The sequence below is a fragment of the Delphinus delphis genome, chromosome 7 (genome assembly GCF_949987515.2).
Source record: "Delphinus delphis chromosome 7, mDelDel1.2, whole genome shotgun sequence".
NCBI classification, from domain to species: Eukaryota; Metazoa; Chordata; class Mammalia; order Artiodactyla; family Delphinidae; genus Delphinus; species Delphinus delphis.
Window position 1 is genome coordinate 53,790,107 of NC_082689.1, and position 16,369 is coordinate 53,806,475.

The window sequence follows — 16,369 nt, forward strand, 5'->3', positions numbered from 1 at the left end:
TGTTTTCTGTCAGCTTAATTTTCTGTTTACATTCTATAGTTTTACAATGTGTTTGAGTGACTTTGTTCTGTTTAACTCACAATGTGGGTATCTTTAATCTTGAGAATTCATGTTTTTTATCACTTCAGGAAAATTTTTAATATTCAATATATGTTGTACTTTTAAAATTCTCTTCTCTATTTACCTTACTTTCCATTTAATATTTTTCTCCCTCTGTGCTGTATTTGAACAGTTTCCTTGTTCTTCATCTCCAAATTGCTATTATCTCTTCACTTGTGTCTAATCTGCTATTTTATTCTGTGTTTTGAGTTTTCCATTTGTATAGCTACGCTTTTAATTTCTAGATGTCCTAATTAGTTCTTTTTAAAAATTTTGATCTCTTTTCTTTTTCATGGTATCCTTGTTCATGATAGTTCCAATTCCTTTTCTTTTAATCTCTTTACACAATTTGAATAATCCTATTTTAATTTTTTTAGATTGTTCGATTATCTGCAGTTCTCAGGATACTAGTTATCTTGTCTGTTGCATTTGTTGATGTTCACTCATTTTTTTGTGATGTGTATTTCTTATTGTGAGCTAATTTCCAGAGGAATTATTGTTATTATTATTATTTTGGAGTTTCTTTTGTCATGAAAGTGTCTTACAGAATAGTTTTGTACTTGTTCCTCCTGAAATCCAACAGGTTTCAAAGATCCTAAATATTATTTTATGGTATTTCTCAGCTTGTGAGTTCCTGAACCATGAAGTATTACAAATTTATATCCCATGTCTGGGTGTGGTGCAAGCTTAGAATTATAATTTCTCATGTATGCCTTTTCTTTTCTACTTGAGGTCCTAGAAAAATAGAAACATCTTCACTATTTCCCCTCAGTCAGTGGGCAGAGTTTGATCCCCTTTTAACAAATGGGGCAGTTCATCCAAGGTCCAAGCTTTATCCAGTAGTCTCAGTTACATTTTCTCTATGTTCTCAGGACTGAAGCCACTTCTATTCCAACAGAGTATTAGAATCCCAGCTGACAGCTCCAGTTTGACTTCAACCTTTGCTCACTGCTGCAACTTTGATTTTTTTATCTTCATGCCTGGCACTTAAAGATTTCCTTTTCTTTACTTTGAGCTTGATTATATATTCACAAAATTTTAAAAATACCTTTTATCTAACATTTTTATGAATTATGTTATGGGGACCTATGTTAATTTACTCCACAAAGCTGGTAAAAGTTTCATCAAGGAATTCTTTTTTTTTTTTTTTTTTTACATTTTAATTCTCATTCAGTCTTATAGGTGCTGCTTACCTTTAATTTTCCTTACAAAATAAGTAATGCATACATAAAGGAACAAAGACTAATACGACAAACACAACTGTACCCACTACCCATCTTAGGAAAAAAGTACTAATAGAATTGAAGCTACCTGTGTACTCATCACTGATGGAATACCCTTCCCTCCCTCCCAGAAGTAACCCCTTTCATGAATTTGATGTTGATTGTTCCCATGAATCTCTTTGTTCTTTTACTACATACTTAAATATCCCTAATGACATGGTTGTGCATATTTTAAACTTAATATGTGTGTTTGTATGTAAAATATTAAGTGGCTTTCTTTTGCTCAGTACTATGTTTTCAGATTTTGTCATGTTAATATATATAGCTCTGTTTTACTAATTTTAACTGGTGTGTAGTGTTCCGTTTTGTGACCATTTCACAACTTATTTATCCACTCTTATATTGATGGACATTTGTATTTTCACTTTTTTGCTGCTATTGACAATGTTGCTCTAAACATTTCTCTGCGTATGTGTACAAGAGTTTCTGTAGGAGTAGCTATGCTAAGCTGTAGAGCATTTGCATTTTTAGCATTATTAAACATTGACAAATTTATTTGAAGTTGTTATATAAAATTTACAGGTAGTGCCTTCTTTATGCACACAGTAAACAGATTCTCTCTCCCCTTTGCTTCCCTCTCAGTAGCTTCCACATGGATTACAGACTTTCACCAAATAATCTCTCCTACTCTCAAGTCCCAACCCCCAAATCTCCACACAGTCTTGTCACCATCCTCCAAGTCTTCTACTCCCACAAGCTGAAAACCTCTAAGATAAGAGGGGTACTTGGTTGGTTCTGCCACTTCGCATTTTCCCTTGACTCAATGGACGAAAATGTCCCAACCACCTAATAAATGTAGGGTTTTTTTTTCTCCTTTTAAGCTCTTTTTATTAAAGGGAATTCTCTTGTGAATAAAATTCTTCAAATTTTTAGATAAGTGACTTCCCAAGTTAAATTGATACATTATGTGTCCTCTTTGGTCTTGTTTTACCTGTTCATTTCAGCATGTATTCTAGAGGAAATATCCATTCCTTGGTTTTGTACATGAAAAAACTTAGTCTGATCCAAAGATTCTGGGCTTCAGAGCTGACCTTCAGAAAATATATACACTATGTGTGTATGTGCATTATAGTAGGTGGAAAGTCTGTTATGTCTATCAGAGTCTCAAAGGAGTCCATGACTCTATAATAATGTATAACCAACTTTTTACTTATTGAATGAATGTCAGGTGCATATAGATTAAGTCAGCCCCAGAGGAGCCTGATGGGCAGGAGTGTTTCCTTACTACCTCTCCTTCACAGTAGACAGCCCCCTTGCACAGTCTGGGTCTATTTCTTCAAGGAAACAACTATAGAACATAAACAAAAAATTATCTTTCTAATCTATAATTTTTAAATGTAAATTATAAATCAATAACCAGTTCTGACTTTGTATTTCCTAGTTAAAGCCACAGATACATAAAATATCTAATAAATAGACTGTTCTGTATATTTCTTCTAGTCAACTGAAATGATAGTAAATGGTGAAACATTAACTCCTTTAAATGTAATATCCTAGAGATTCTTTTTAAAATAATTTAATATATATCTCTGTGGAACTTCAAGAAATTATTCAATATTAAAAAAACAGAATTTTTAAAATTTCAGCTGATTGCTGATTGAAGTATATGCCTTCTTAATTTACTATAGAGAATGCATTTATGAAGGTCCAGCTAATATATTCATAGAACATGAGGCATGTAGCCACCCAAATTCATGGCTAAATCTCTCAATTGATAGAGTAAATTGCTGACACAGAAACATTGTATTGGCCAAGCACTGTGGCTTGATTAAGTTTGCTCATTTATTTTATAAATCCGTTGTAAAGCCATTAGAAGAGTTTTATTACTCAAGTTATGAGGCTGAGTCAGAGCGGCCTTTTAACTCTATAAATTAATTAGAACTCTTTCCAGAGCACTGAAAATATTCACCCCTTTCTTTCAAAGAATATATTTCCCTTCTCTATTACAAATAAATTGTGATTTAGTTCACAGTTCCCCAGTTGGCCATCATTCATATGTATGCCCCTTGGATAGACCAGCAAATGTAATTATAAATTTCCTTACTGTCCATTTCTGGGTAGATGACAGAAGCATTTTATAAAAGAAATTAACCTTAATCAAACCTGTCTGTATTCAAAATATGGCCTAAACACATATCCAGGAAATGATGACATATCTTTATTCTCTACCCAAAATTCGTTTTGCTTCCTTTATAACTTCAGCATGAGAGTTGCATCAACCCAGCATTTCTGCTTTCTCCTTTTTTTTTCCTTTGCTTTGTTCTTTCTACTACTTTATCATCACTTTCTTTTTTGTTGTTGTTGTTGAATTTTTATTTTATATTGGAATATAGTTGATTTACAATGTTGTATTATTTTCAAGTGTACAGCAAGGTGCTTAAGTTATACATATACATCCATCCATTCTTTTTCAGATTCTTTTCCATATAGGTTATTACAGAGTATTAAATAGAGTTCTCTGTGCTATACAGTAGGTCTTCATTGATTATCTGTTTTATATATAGTAGTGTGTCTATGTTAATCCCAAACTCCCAATTTATCCCTCTCCCCCACCTTTCCCTTTTGGTAACTGTAAGTTTGTATTTGAAGTCTGTGAGTCTGTTTCTGTTTCGTAAATAAGTACATTTGTATCATTTTTTTAGATTCCACATATAAGTGATATCATATGATATTTATCTTTCTCTGTCTGACTTCACTTAGTATGACAATCTGTAGGTCCATCCATGTTGCTGCAAACAGCATTATGTCAATTTTTCATGGCTGAGTAATATTCCATTGTATATATGTACCACATCTTCTTTATCCATTCCTCTGTCAGTGGACATTTAGGTTGCTTCAATGTCTTGGCTATTGTAAATAGTGCTGCAGTGAACATTGGGGTGCATGTATCTTTTAGAATTATGCTTTTCTCCAGATATATTCCCAGGAGTGGGATTGCTGGGTCATATGGTAGTTCTATTTTTAGTTTTTTAAGGAACCTCCATAATGTTCTCCATCGTGGTTGTACCAATTTATTATACATTCCCACCACCAGTGTAGGAGGATTCCTTTTTCTCCACACTCTCACCAGCATTTATTGTTTGTTGACTTTTTTGTTTGTTTGTTGACTTTTTGATGATGGTCATTCTGGCCAGTGTGAGGCAATATATCACTGTAGTTTTGATTTGCATTTCTCTAATAATTAGTGATGTTGAGCATCTTTTCATGTGCTTTCTGGTCATTTGTATGTCTTCTTTGGAGAAATGTCTATGTAGATCTTCTGCCCATTTTTTGATTGGGTTGTTTGATAAAACCTGCTAGAAGATAATGCCCACATTTTTAGAATCTTTTAATCCGATTTTGTAATGCTTCACTCTTAAATAGGAATATACATTAATGGATTACCAGACAGTTAAGACATCTCTAAAGTAAAAAAAAAAAAAAATTAAAATAAAACATTTTTTAAAATTGTATGAAGAAAACAGTATGCAGAAAAAAAAGAAAAAAGAAAAGAAAAGAAAACCTGTAATTAGAATCCTCAAAAAATAAGAAAACAATGTATGCAGAAAACAAGAAAGAATCAGGGCTTCCCTGGTGGCGCAGTGGTTGAGAGTCCGCCTGCTGATGCAGGGGACGCGGGTTTGTGCCCCGGTCTGGGAGGATCCCGCGTGCCGCGGAGCGGCTGGGCCCGTGAGCCATGGCTGCTGGGCCTGTGCTTCCGGAGCCTGTGCTCCGCAACGGGAGAGGCCACAGCGGTAGGAGGCCCGTGTACTGCAAAAATAAATAAATAAATAAATAAAAAAGAATAGAAGAAACAGCTAAAAAAGTCAAAAGATTGTATTTGAGTAGCAAGAAATGAATGTTGGTCAGGGTCTTATTTTTCATTTTAAGCTTAATGATACTTTTTGATATTTCAACCAACTGCATGTATTATTGATCTTTGACTTCCTAAGTAAATATATATATATATATATATATGTATATATATGTATATATATATATTTTTTTTCCTGCGGTATGCGGGCCTCTCACTCTTGTGGCCTCTCCCGTTGCAGAGCACAGGCTCCGGACGCGCAGGCTCAGTGGCCATGGCTCACAGGCCCAGCCACCCCGCGGCATGTGGGATCTTCCCGGACCGGGGCACGAACCCGTGTCCACTGTATCGGCAGGCAGACTCTCAACCACTGTGCCACCAGGGAAGCCCTAAGTAAATATTTTTAAAGTAACAAGATTTTAAAACGAAATGATAGGAACTTCCCTGGTGGTCCAGTGGTTAAGACTCCATGCTCCCAATGCAGGGGGCCCGGGTTCCATTCCTGGTCAGGGAAATAGATCCTGCATGCTGCAACTAAGAGCCAGCATGCCGCAACCATAAGATCCCGCATGCCACAACTAAAGATCTCAAATGCTGCAACTAAGACCCGGCACAGCCCAATAAATAAATAAATATATATATTAAAAAAAAATAACGAAATGATACCCAAGTCTTTTGATACCTATCTCACTCACCTGAGCTTCATTTGTTTACTAGAGCTCTGAAGACAAGCCACGTTGACAGACTCTTTTGGTTTATGCCTACACAGGCAAAATTCTAAACATTTAAAGACAAAATGCTTTTGTTGATTCCATCGGTGTAATCTATTTAAGTATATATAGCTGATGTCTCACTTAATTTCACCTGGTCCTTTACTGCGTTTCTATGACAGGATTGTAATGTGTTTCTATGACAGGATTTTAATGTAAGATTTGTACATCTGCTGGCTCTGTTAGCAAAGCACTTGGCACCCCACAGTTAAGAGGCCCCTGAGAATTTGTTAGCTCCTTGAAGTCTTGTGGATTTTTAGACACACAAATCCTAAGTTTAATAAATTGTCAAAGTAATCTCCTATAGACCAGGAATTTAGGTCAGAAAATACTCCAAATCCCTCAGACAGAAAAAGCTGTAAATCCTAGGTTTCTTTGGAGGGTCTGAAGAGAGGTGATGTGTTTAAATCTGAGAATTACATGGCAAAATTAGATTAGCTTGGTAAATTCCTGCCATGAGGCTACCCTCCTGGAGAGAGCAAGTCCATACATGTTACATTATATCTCTAGGAAAACACAAAATTTCTGTTTCCTTTTCCACTTCCCTGGCCCCTTTCACCACCCGATCCACAGAAGCCTCTGCAGAAATACCCAGTTGCCTTGGGTAGAATAACCAGACCAAAAAGGATTTGTCCAAAAGTGTTATGAGAGCAAAACTTTTTATTATTTTACCTTCAACTATTCGGCTCTTTCTAACTATGCCAACCCAACTGCTCTCAGGAGGGGTCCATAGTTTAGAAGTATAAACCCCTGCTTAACTAGGGTTAGGTATGGGGGTATTACTTTCCTCATTGATAAAACATTCCACCCTTCCCTGTACCCAGCCCCTCTGCCCAAGGTCAGAAACAGGGACCTTCTTACAAAAACAGAGAAGAAAAAGACACACTTTATCTAGTAAGTAGGTTACTCCCATTAAATCTTCAGCACAACCCAGTTATTAAACAGATAAGCCAGAATATTTCTAGGGAGTAATCTGGCATTACTTAGGGAGTCTGCCAGATTCTGCCTGCCTATGCCCCAGCCTAGACATTCTCAGGGCAGTAAACTGGGTAGTCATAGGCTGGACCTCCTTTGTTTTCTGTCTCAGGGATCACTGACTTTCAATGCCTGATGTTCAACATCTTGAAAACTGAAAATTGTTTTTTATATATTGTTTTTCTTTCATTTCTTCTTTTTTTTTTTTTGGTTTTTTCAAACAGGATAAATCTGGCTGGAAGCAGAATTCCTTCTTTTTGTTTAGGCTTAAGTATCTTGTAGGAAATCTCATCAAAGTGAGATTAAAGAGCATGCAAAAGTGAATCTGTAGACTGCTTTGGGTAGTATAGTCATTTTCATTTTCAAAATATTGATTCTTCCAATTCAAGAACTTGGTATATCTCTCCATCTGTTTATGTCATCTTTTATTTCTTTCATCAGTATCTTATCGCTTTCTGAGTACAGGTCTTTTGCCTCCTTAGGTAGGTTTATTCCTAGGTATTTTATTCTTCTTGATGCGTTGGTAAATGGGATTGTTTCATTGATTTCTCTTTCTGATATTTCATTGTTAGTGTAAAGGAATGCAAAAGATTTCTGTGTATTAATTTTGAAAAAAAATGCATGGCACTAAGACTGGTAGAATTCTGGTGTAACTTACCTGTTCCATGTGAAAAAAAAATATGCATGCACCCTGTGTTTATTTAAAAAAAATCACACTGAGGCTATTTTATCAAGTTATATAATACATAATGTAATCTGGGTCTGCATAACAGACAAGGCCTGTGTGACTTTAAGCTAGTTACTCATTTATTCATTCAACAACCAATAATTGATTCAATAAGCATTTATTGATCACCTACTATATGCTGGGCACTACTCAGTTCACTGGGAATAAGGCAAAAAACCAGGCAGTCAGAGTCTGTGTGTTCATGTAGTTGACATAATAATGAGGAGACACGTAGAAAATAAGCATATAGGGAAACAAATAAATAAGATCACTTCAAATAGTTTTAAGTGCAATGAAGAAAATTAAACAGCACAATGACTTAGAAAACGACTGGTTGTGGGGAAGAGAGGAAGTTCTACTTTCCCCAGCTCCTCAGGGAAGTCCTCTCTAAACAGTTGGCATTTGAGGGCTTCCCTGGTGGAGCAGTGGTTGAGAGTCCGCCTGCCGATGCAGGGGATACGGGTTCGTGCCCCGGTCCGGGAAGATCCCACATGCCGCGGAGCGGCTGGGCCCGTGAGCCATGGCCGCTGAGCCTGCATGTCCGGAGCCTGTGCTCTGCTACGGGAGAGGCCACAACAGTGAGAGGCCCACGTATCGCAAAAAAAAAAAAAAAGAGTTGGCATTTGAGTTTAGACTTGAAAAAGCAAAGAAGAAACCATTTGACAGTGTTGAATGGGATGGAGAGTGGGGAGACATTCCAAACAAAGAGAAGAGCAAATGCAGAAACCCCAAGAAGGAATAGAGTCTTGTGCATTTATGGGGTATAGAAAAGGCCATGGTGGTTGGAGACTGAGGGAAAGAGGAAGAGTGGTGTGAGATTAGGTCTAAGAGCTAGCAGGGAGGCCTTTTTGGCCATGGCTAGGCACTTGAAATTTACTGTCATTCCAGTGGGAAGCCAGTAGAGATTTGGTATAATCAGATTTATCCTTTAAAAAGTTAACTCTGGCTGCTGTGTGGGGCAGGCAGGATCCAAGTGAGATATGATGGAAGATTAGACCACAATTATTTCACTGGAATTGATGAGAAGTGATCCTGTTTGGAATGTATTTTGCAGATAGAGCTTACAATACTTGATAAAGGATAGGTTGTGAGGTGTGAAAGAAAACAATGAATCAGAGACGTTTGTGGCCTGAGATGCTGGCAGTGTGGATGTAGCATTTTCTGAGGGGAAAATCTGGTGGATGAGTGGCCTTTTAGAGGTTGTCCAATGCCTGAGGGAATATGTCAGTTTAGCAGTTGGATACACAAGTTTGGAGCTGATGAGAGAGGCCCCAGTTAGAGACAGAGATTTAGGATAACCAGCAAATTTTGAGATCACCTAGTGAAAAACTATAGAAAAAGAAGAGAACTGAGGACAAGGCCTAAGTCATTCAACTTTTTGAAATCAAGTGGAGAAGAAGCCAGGCCAGCAAAAGACATTCAGAAATAGCAACAATTGAGATGGAAGAAAAACTCTTAAGAACAGAGTCTTTCCAGAAAGAAGTGGTGTTCATCTGTGGTAAGAGCTGCCGAGAGGTCCAATACTATGAAATCAGAGAACCAAACATTGAACTTGGCAAGATGGAAATTGTTTGTGATCTTGATATGAGCTACTTAATGGAGTGATAAAGAATCAAATCCAAGAAGATAGAATGGAATGGTAAGAAAGCAGAAACAGTAAGTGTAGGAATCCTATGCTTGCTATGGCTTCTATATCCCTATACTTGAGGATACAGACATATGTACATTTTGTGTTTTAAATAAATCGTGTCCACAAGAGAGTCAGAGTCAGCTTATGTGAACCATTCCCATGACACCTTGTACAACCTCTTTAGTATGTATTAAACTTGAAAAGGGTCTTATTTAGAATTCAGATATATAGGGTTGAGAAACTGAATGGAATCCTGTTGCTCTTCTGAATGCCCTTTATTCAAAGTGTTGGAGTGTTTTTTCCAAAGTAATTTATTTCATTATTATTTTGTGTTTTATTCAGTACTTGATACATTTAAAAGGTATGTGTAATTGTATTACTTACATAAGTTATGAAGGGTAATAAATTATGAAGGAAATAAACACTCAAGCCCTCCACCCAATTTAAGAACTATTTAATTATTAATAGTTTTGCATCTAACTGTGAGGCCCTCCCCTCTGTCATTATCCTCACTCCCCCCTCCCTAAAGATGATTACTATCACAAAGTTAATTTTCCCCTTGATTAAAAAAATAGTTTTGTATCATAATATATGTGTATATCCCTAAACAACATATTATTTAATCATTAGTCAGTCTCTGTGGGATATGTGTTATAAGCCTTTTTCCTTTGTAGAAATAGAAACTTAGGTGACTGTATGATTTACCCAAGGCCAAGAAAACCAGTTGAAACCAGGCCAGATGTAGGTACTCCTTCTTGATTCAGAACATAAGTCATGTTAATACTCACAAGACCTAATACTGGAACACAACTTCACAGTGGAAGAGTTACTCTTTCCAGCTTAGTCCAAACACAGCCTCAGAATCCTCTAACAAATACATCAAGCAGTCACTACAAATTTCTTGGAGTTTTTAAAGAAACAAACTATATTTGATCAGAAAGTTCTGTTGGTTGAATAACAAGGAATACAATTATTAAGCCCATTCCTAAGAGTAAGATTTCTATCTCATTTTAATGTTGAAAATTATTTTTAATAATCTAAACAATTTGATGTTAGTAAACTTGTATGGCAAGATACTCAGGAGTGATGTCTTTCTCTAATTTGCACATCAGTAACAACATTTCACCTATGAGAGTTTATTTGCCAGGAATGTTTTGCTAATGAAAGCACTACTTCTGTATTTTGTTGTAACAGAATTATAGACTTTCAGTATTAAAGGTACCAATGTGTTATCCCTGCTGTGATAGTATCTTCTTTTCATAGATGAGGTTACCTGACCTCAATTAGTAGACTTCACCAAACACAAGATTCTTTGACCAGTCTGTTCTTAGTTCAAGGGATTTAGGCATTAATTCAGTAGCTCAGCTGACACATTCACCTTGAAATAAATCTTCTCTATTTTGTGTATTAGATACGGACGGCATTGGGTTTCTGCATCATTCCTGAAATGAAGCTCCTATTTTATACCCCAGCTCTAATATGTGCATCCTTATCTTGCAGAGGGACTCATCCCTTTCTTCTGATAATAGAACCCCACTTTCCTATGGATAACCCATTTCATATGGTTCAGGAGAGCACATGACTAGTCCTGGCCAATGAAAAAAACTCTTGCCCCAGGACAGAGTGATTGGATCAGAAGTGACCATGTGGCCCAAACCTGGCTAATCCATCCCAACGTGAAGGCTTTTCCATAAGTGCTATCAGAAAAGACATCTTTCTTTGAGGGGTTTTAAACTCACAAAATATATGTTGTGAAGTAGTTAACAACCACAATGTAAGTCTTCTAGTGCTGTCAGCAATCCTGCCTGCCTTTGAGAGTCATTTGAGAGAAAATTTCCAAGAACTAGAAATACAGAACATTCATAATATCATTGAAATGCCCTATCTTATCATGCCTAAAATTACTTCTGTTCTGTGGACTTTTCGCTAAATAAGCTAAAAGGATTTTTTTCCTTAACTAGTTTGAGTAGAATTTCTTTTACTTTCAACTGAAAAAGCCATGGCTAATACATAAATTTGTACGTGAAAATGGGATATGGCAGGCAATAGGCCTTAAATTGAGGAGTTGACTGAGTCCAGGTAGAATGATATGTGGTCATGAAACAGTTGATTAAACTTATGTGTGTTTTGTTTAGGGACACAAATCATGTGCTTACCCAGCCTGTAGCTTCAGGGAACTTTGTAAAAAAGATGCTTGGGGACTTCTGCTTCTGGCCAAGATGAAATACCATAGATTAGAATTGTCCTCTTGCCTCCAACAACTAAGAAATAGGAATAACTACAAAAAAAGAAACAATAGTTTTCATACATTGGACAGCAGGCACCACAGGACCGTGATTCCAAAAGAGAAAAAAAAAAAAAAAAACGGAGTAAATTCTAAGATTGTTGTGGCTTACTGCCTAGAGAAGGTTTCCAGGATACAGTGTAGAGAGGAAGAAGCCAGGCAGAACCCAGCATTCTCCTGAGTTGGAAACACAAAACTGGGGGCTCACAGAGGCCAAGGAAGCTAGAGTTTTGGCAGAGCATCAGAGATAGAGAGAACTGCAGTTAAAGAGAGCTCCCCACTGACACCAAATCTTCACCTGAGTCCTGATCATTGTATATCTATGAGGAAGCTACCTAATGCCCTGGGAAGAACCACCTGAAGGGAGCAAGTAGACTCAGTCATTGGACCTTGCACCAGGCATGTTGGTGTCTCCTCCAGGCAGAGGAGACAAATGGCGTAATGCACGGGGCATCAGGTGAAGTACTCAGCAGGGCACTGATCCACTAGTGGGCAAAATTAGCCCTAGACGAAAGGCTAATCTGTTTCCACATAACAAAGGTTAAAAACAAGTCTCAAGATTAAACTGTTACAAAGTTTATCTATTAAAAATTGATCTATGTCCCAGAATAAAGTTCAAGAATATTTTTAAGTACATGAATATTCAGCAGCCAACAAAGTAAAATTTTCAGTGTCTGTCATACAATCAAAAATCACCTGCATTCAGAGAAGCAGGAATAGGATCCTTAATAAATAGAAAATCATTAAATCAATCACAATGGAACGAGAAATGATACAAATAATAGAATTACTAAGCATAAACATAAAAATAACTATCACAACTATATTCCATTTGTTCACTAGTGTGGAGAAAACATAAGTATGTTAAGGAAAGACACAAAAGTTATTAAAATGATCCAAATTGATCTTTTAGACATAAACAATACAGTGTCAGAGATTAAAAATACCTGAAAGAAACTGCAACCTGAAGAGAAGTGACAAATAATACCTTTGTATGGAATCAAGTTCCACCATTATCCACGTTAGCTCCATTTCCTCATAAGAGTGCCCATTAATAGTATCCACTATATTGGGTGTTTTAAGGATTAAATGAGCTAACAAGTGCAACTCAGAACAACCCTTGGGACATAAAAATAACTCATTAATATTAGCTACTAATAATAGTGTAGGGGAGCAAAATTTGCCACATTGAAATGTATCTCTCTGGCATGAGGATTAATTTAGACTGATTATTTTTAAAAAATGGAAGACGCAGGACGTTTTTCTTGTTACCTCCCCCTTAACTGACTAAAAGAATTTAGATAAAGAGCCTCTTCCAGGCATAGAGCTATCATCAGAGAGAGCTACGAAAGATACGGACTAGATGTGGTTGGGAGAAAAACTTGACAAGGCTCATTCTGTCCCATTGTCTCTGTATGGCATAGACAACATTTGTTTACCAAACATTTACTTTTCCATCTCCATGTGAATTACCTTCCTCACTGCTGAAGTCTCAAACCACTATCCCAACATTTTTTGTCTTTAGCTGAAGATGGTCTTTAAGGTGAGGGCTTTGGTCATGTTGGCAATTTTCTCAGTTTTCCTGGGTCTCTCCCATATATACATGTTATTAAACTTTTGTTTGTTTTTTTCCTGTTAATCCGTCTCATGTCAGTTTAATTCTTCATCCATCTGGAAGAACCTAGAATGGTAGAGGAAAATTTCTTCCTCCCTGACAACAGTAATATATCTTATTTATATATTTCACCCAGTTGCTCTGCTGTGTTCCAACTCTTTCTTGAATTCTCAGCTACTGTCTGCCTGCTTAGACCAACCAATTACCTGTCATCATTCTCACCAACACTTCCAGTTTAACTGAACTTCCTTTTGTCATCTGCAGCTTGATATGATAACAATGCTTATCCTTCCCAAGGACCAGTCTAGTTTCTGCTTTTTTTCCTACTTGGTTTAGTCTGTCCTGCTGTTTATCACATCCGCTGTTCTCTTTCTGACAACAGGGAACCTTGAAAGTCATCCAGTCCAATCACTAAACTTCCCACTGTGATCGGTATTATGAAGAGTTTATTTTTCTACATTTAGGAGTTTATTTCAGGCAAGCTATAATATACACAAATCAGTTTTGCAAAGTTTTTTTTACTGACATAACAAGTTTGAGCAAATCCTGAAACATAAACTGTTATATTTTAGTTTATGTTCTTTAATATTCATAATATATATCAATAATATATAAAATAATAGTGTATTATATAATAAATATTGTATGGCATAGAGTATCCAACTTCTACCTTGGATTTATAAATGCAATTTCTGCTAATGAAAAATAATGAGCTAATTACATTAATAACAGCTATAATTTTTGAGCTGAAGATTTATGTGCCAGGAAAGGTTTTTATATGCTATCTCATTTCATTTTCACCACAACTCTACAGGTTATTTACTATTAATATCCCTATTTTATAGATGAGAAAATTAAGATTGAGAAAGGTTAAGTGACATGAAAATCACATATTCAGGAAGTTGGTGATCCTGGATTCCAATCCATATCTTTCTGATGCAGAAACCTGAGTTTTTAACCACTCTGCTATATGGGACAAAAATGAGGTAAGTGCCTCAAATAGAACTAGCACTTTTTATTCCACTTGGAAAAATATGTTACTAAAGCACAAAATAGGAAGATCCGTAAGATTAAGGTTGAGAGGGCTCTGGAAATCTACAGATAGAAAGAAATCCTAGAAAGAGAGGACAACTATACTATACCTTGAATCATCTATGAAGTCAAAACAGGTATGAGAGCTAACTGTAGTTAGAAATCAATTTTCTTTCTAGTTTTTCATAGCTTCTCTTTCCCCACACTTTAAAGTGTCCTAATCTGCTTTCCTACTGTGACTTCTTTCCAGTAATGTATGGTTGGGATAACAGCATCCTCACACCTAGTGGGCTATGTAGCTGTGCATGCTGGGAATGGTAAGGATCGTGAGGGACTGTGGAAGTAGAATACAAGCCATCGTCACTTCAAAACAAAGACATAAGCTCTGCTGATGGTGGGAACTGACCAAAGGCAATAACATCAAAACCACAGGAGCACCTTCACATGTAAAAGCAAGCTCAGTCAGTAGCAGACTGGCAGAGTACTTTGATGAGAAATAATATGTTCTGTTAAAGCAGCTTCTTCTATTAAAATGTGTGCCTTCAATCATAAAATACACATTCATTCATTTATCCTATAAACATGTACTCAGTATCTAGACAGGCACTATACTTTGTACAGGGGATGCCTAGATAGATAGATAGATAGATAGATAGATAAAAGTCCCAGATCTCTAAGCTCTTCATAGTCTAGTAGAAAGATCAAATATGTAAATGCTTTGCTGCCCAACAGCAAAACACTACCAGGAATATACCTGCATTTAAACAAAATTGGGTGTATTATTTACTGCAGCAAGGGACACCTCAATCTCACATCATATGTAGCAAAGGGGAGCCTCAGAGGGTGTTGGGGAGACTTGTTATAGGATATTGGCCATGTTAATAATTTGGGGGAAGGTTCAAGGAAGCAGAGGTTTGCTCTGGATTAGGTGCCACCAGAAAGTGGAAGCAGTTCTATGGGTGGATATCTTAATGCTCTTTAGGAGGAGAGAGTAATGGAATGCGGTTAAACGTATAACTGGTTAAGAAGCAGCAGCAACTCACATTAGCTGGGAAAGAGGGAGATGTGGCCATTTTTGTGGTTAGCACAGTATTGTTTTTGTCTGTGCTCAGATGTGTTTATGGAAGATTCTTGTTTTTGTTTCAACGCATTCAGTGGATTAGCCACAAAATAACCTCAAATTATTTAGGTATTCTCTGAAAAGGTTATGTTCAGCAGGAAAACACCATGGCCTAGCTGGGAGACAGGGCTGCTTTTTTCTTTCTCATTACTGAGTTACACTATGCCTTGATAAGTGCTAAATTATAAGGATATACAGATGTTGTGGTAGTTTGAGAAACTGTAGATTTCTGCTTACAAATAGATGTTCTTGAGAAAGGAGTTTCGTGTGAACAGTGTCTTGAAGGATGCACTGGAATTTACTGGGTGAAGGAGCGGTCAGAAGTCATTTCCAAGCAGAAGCAAAGTGTGCAAGCAGATGTGGGCACACACAGCATGATGGGGAGCTTTGAGTAGTACAGTATGCTAGAATGAATTCGAGAACTGAGTTGGTGAAATTGAGGCTGTAAGTTGGTAGCAGTCAAGTAATGAAGGAACTTAGATTTCATGCAGCTGGTACTACGCATCCATCAAAAATTATTTGAATCAGAGAATAACGTAATCAGAACTGAGTTTCAGAAGGGAGATTTTGGCAGCCATATGGAGGACAAACTAGTCTGAGGAGAGAAAAATGACAGAGACCAATTAGAAAATCAGTTTAGGCAAGAGATGATGAGTATGTAAACTGAATCAGTAGCAGTGGGAATACAGGACATAAAGGACACAAGAGGCATTTCCAGTATAGAATTGACCAGACTCAGACTGTATCCTCCACTAAAATATGGAAGATGCATAGGGGAGGAATCAGGTACAATTGCCCACCACTATACCTAACAGTAGTACAAAGTCTGGCATGTGGTAGTTGCTCAATGAATGTTTGTTGAATTAATAAACAGATTGTGAGAAATGGGTTAGGGAAGAAGATTTCAATGAAGGAGAAGCAGTAGATATTTCTAGGTCATGGTACTGGGTAAATGGTGATTTAATAAACTGAGCTAAAGAAGCATATTTGTGGAGGAAGAAATTAGTTTGATTTTGGACAAACACACAAAGCAAAATAGAT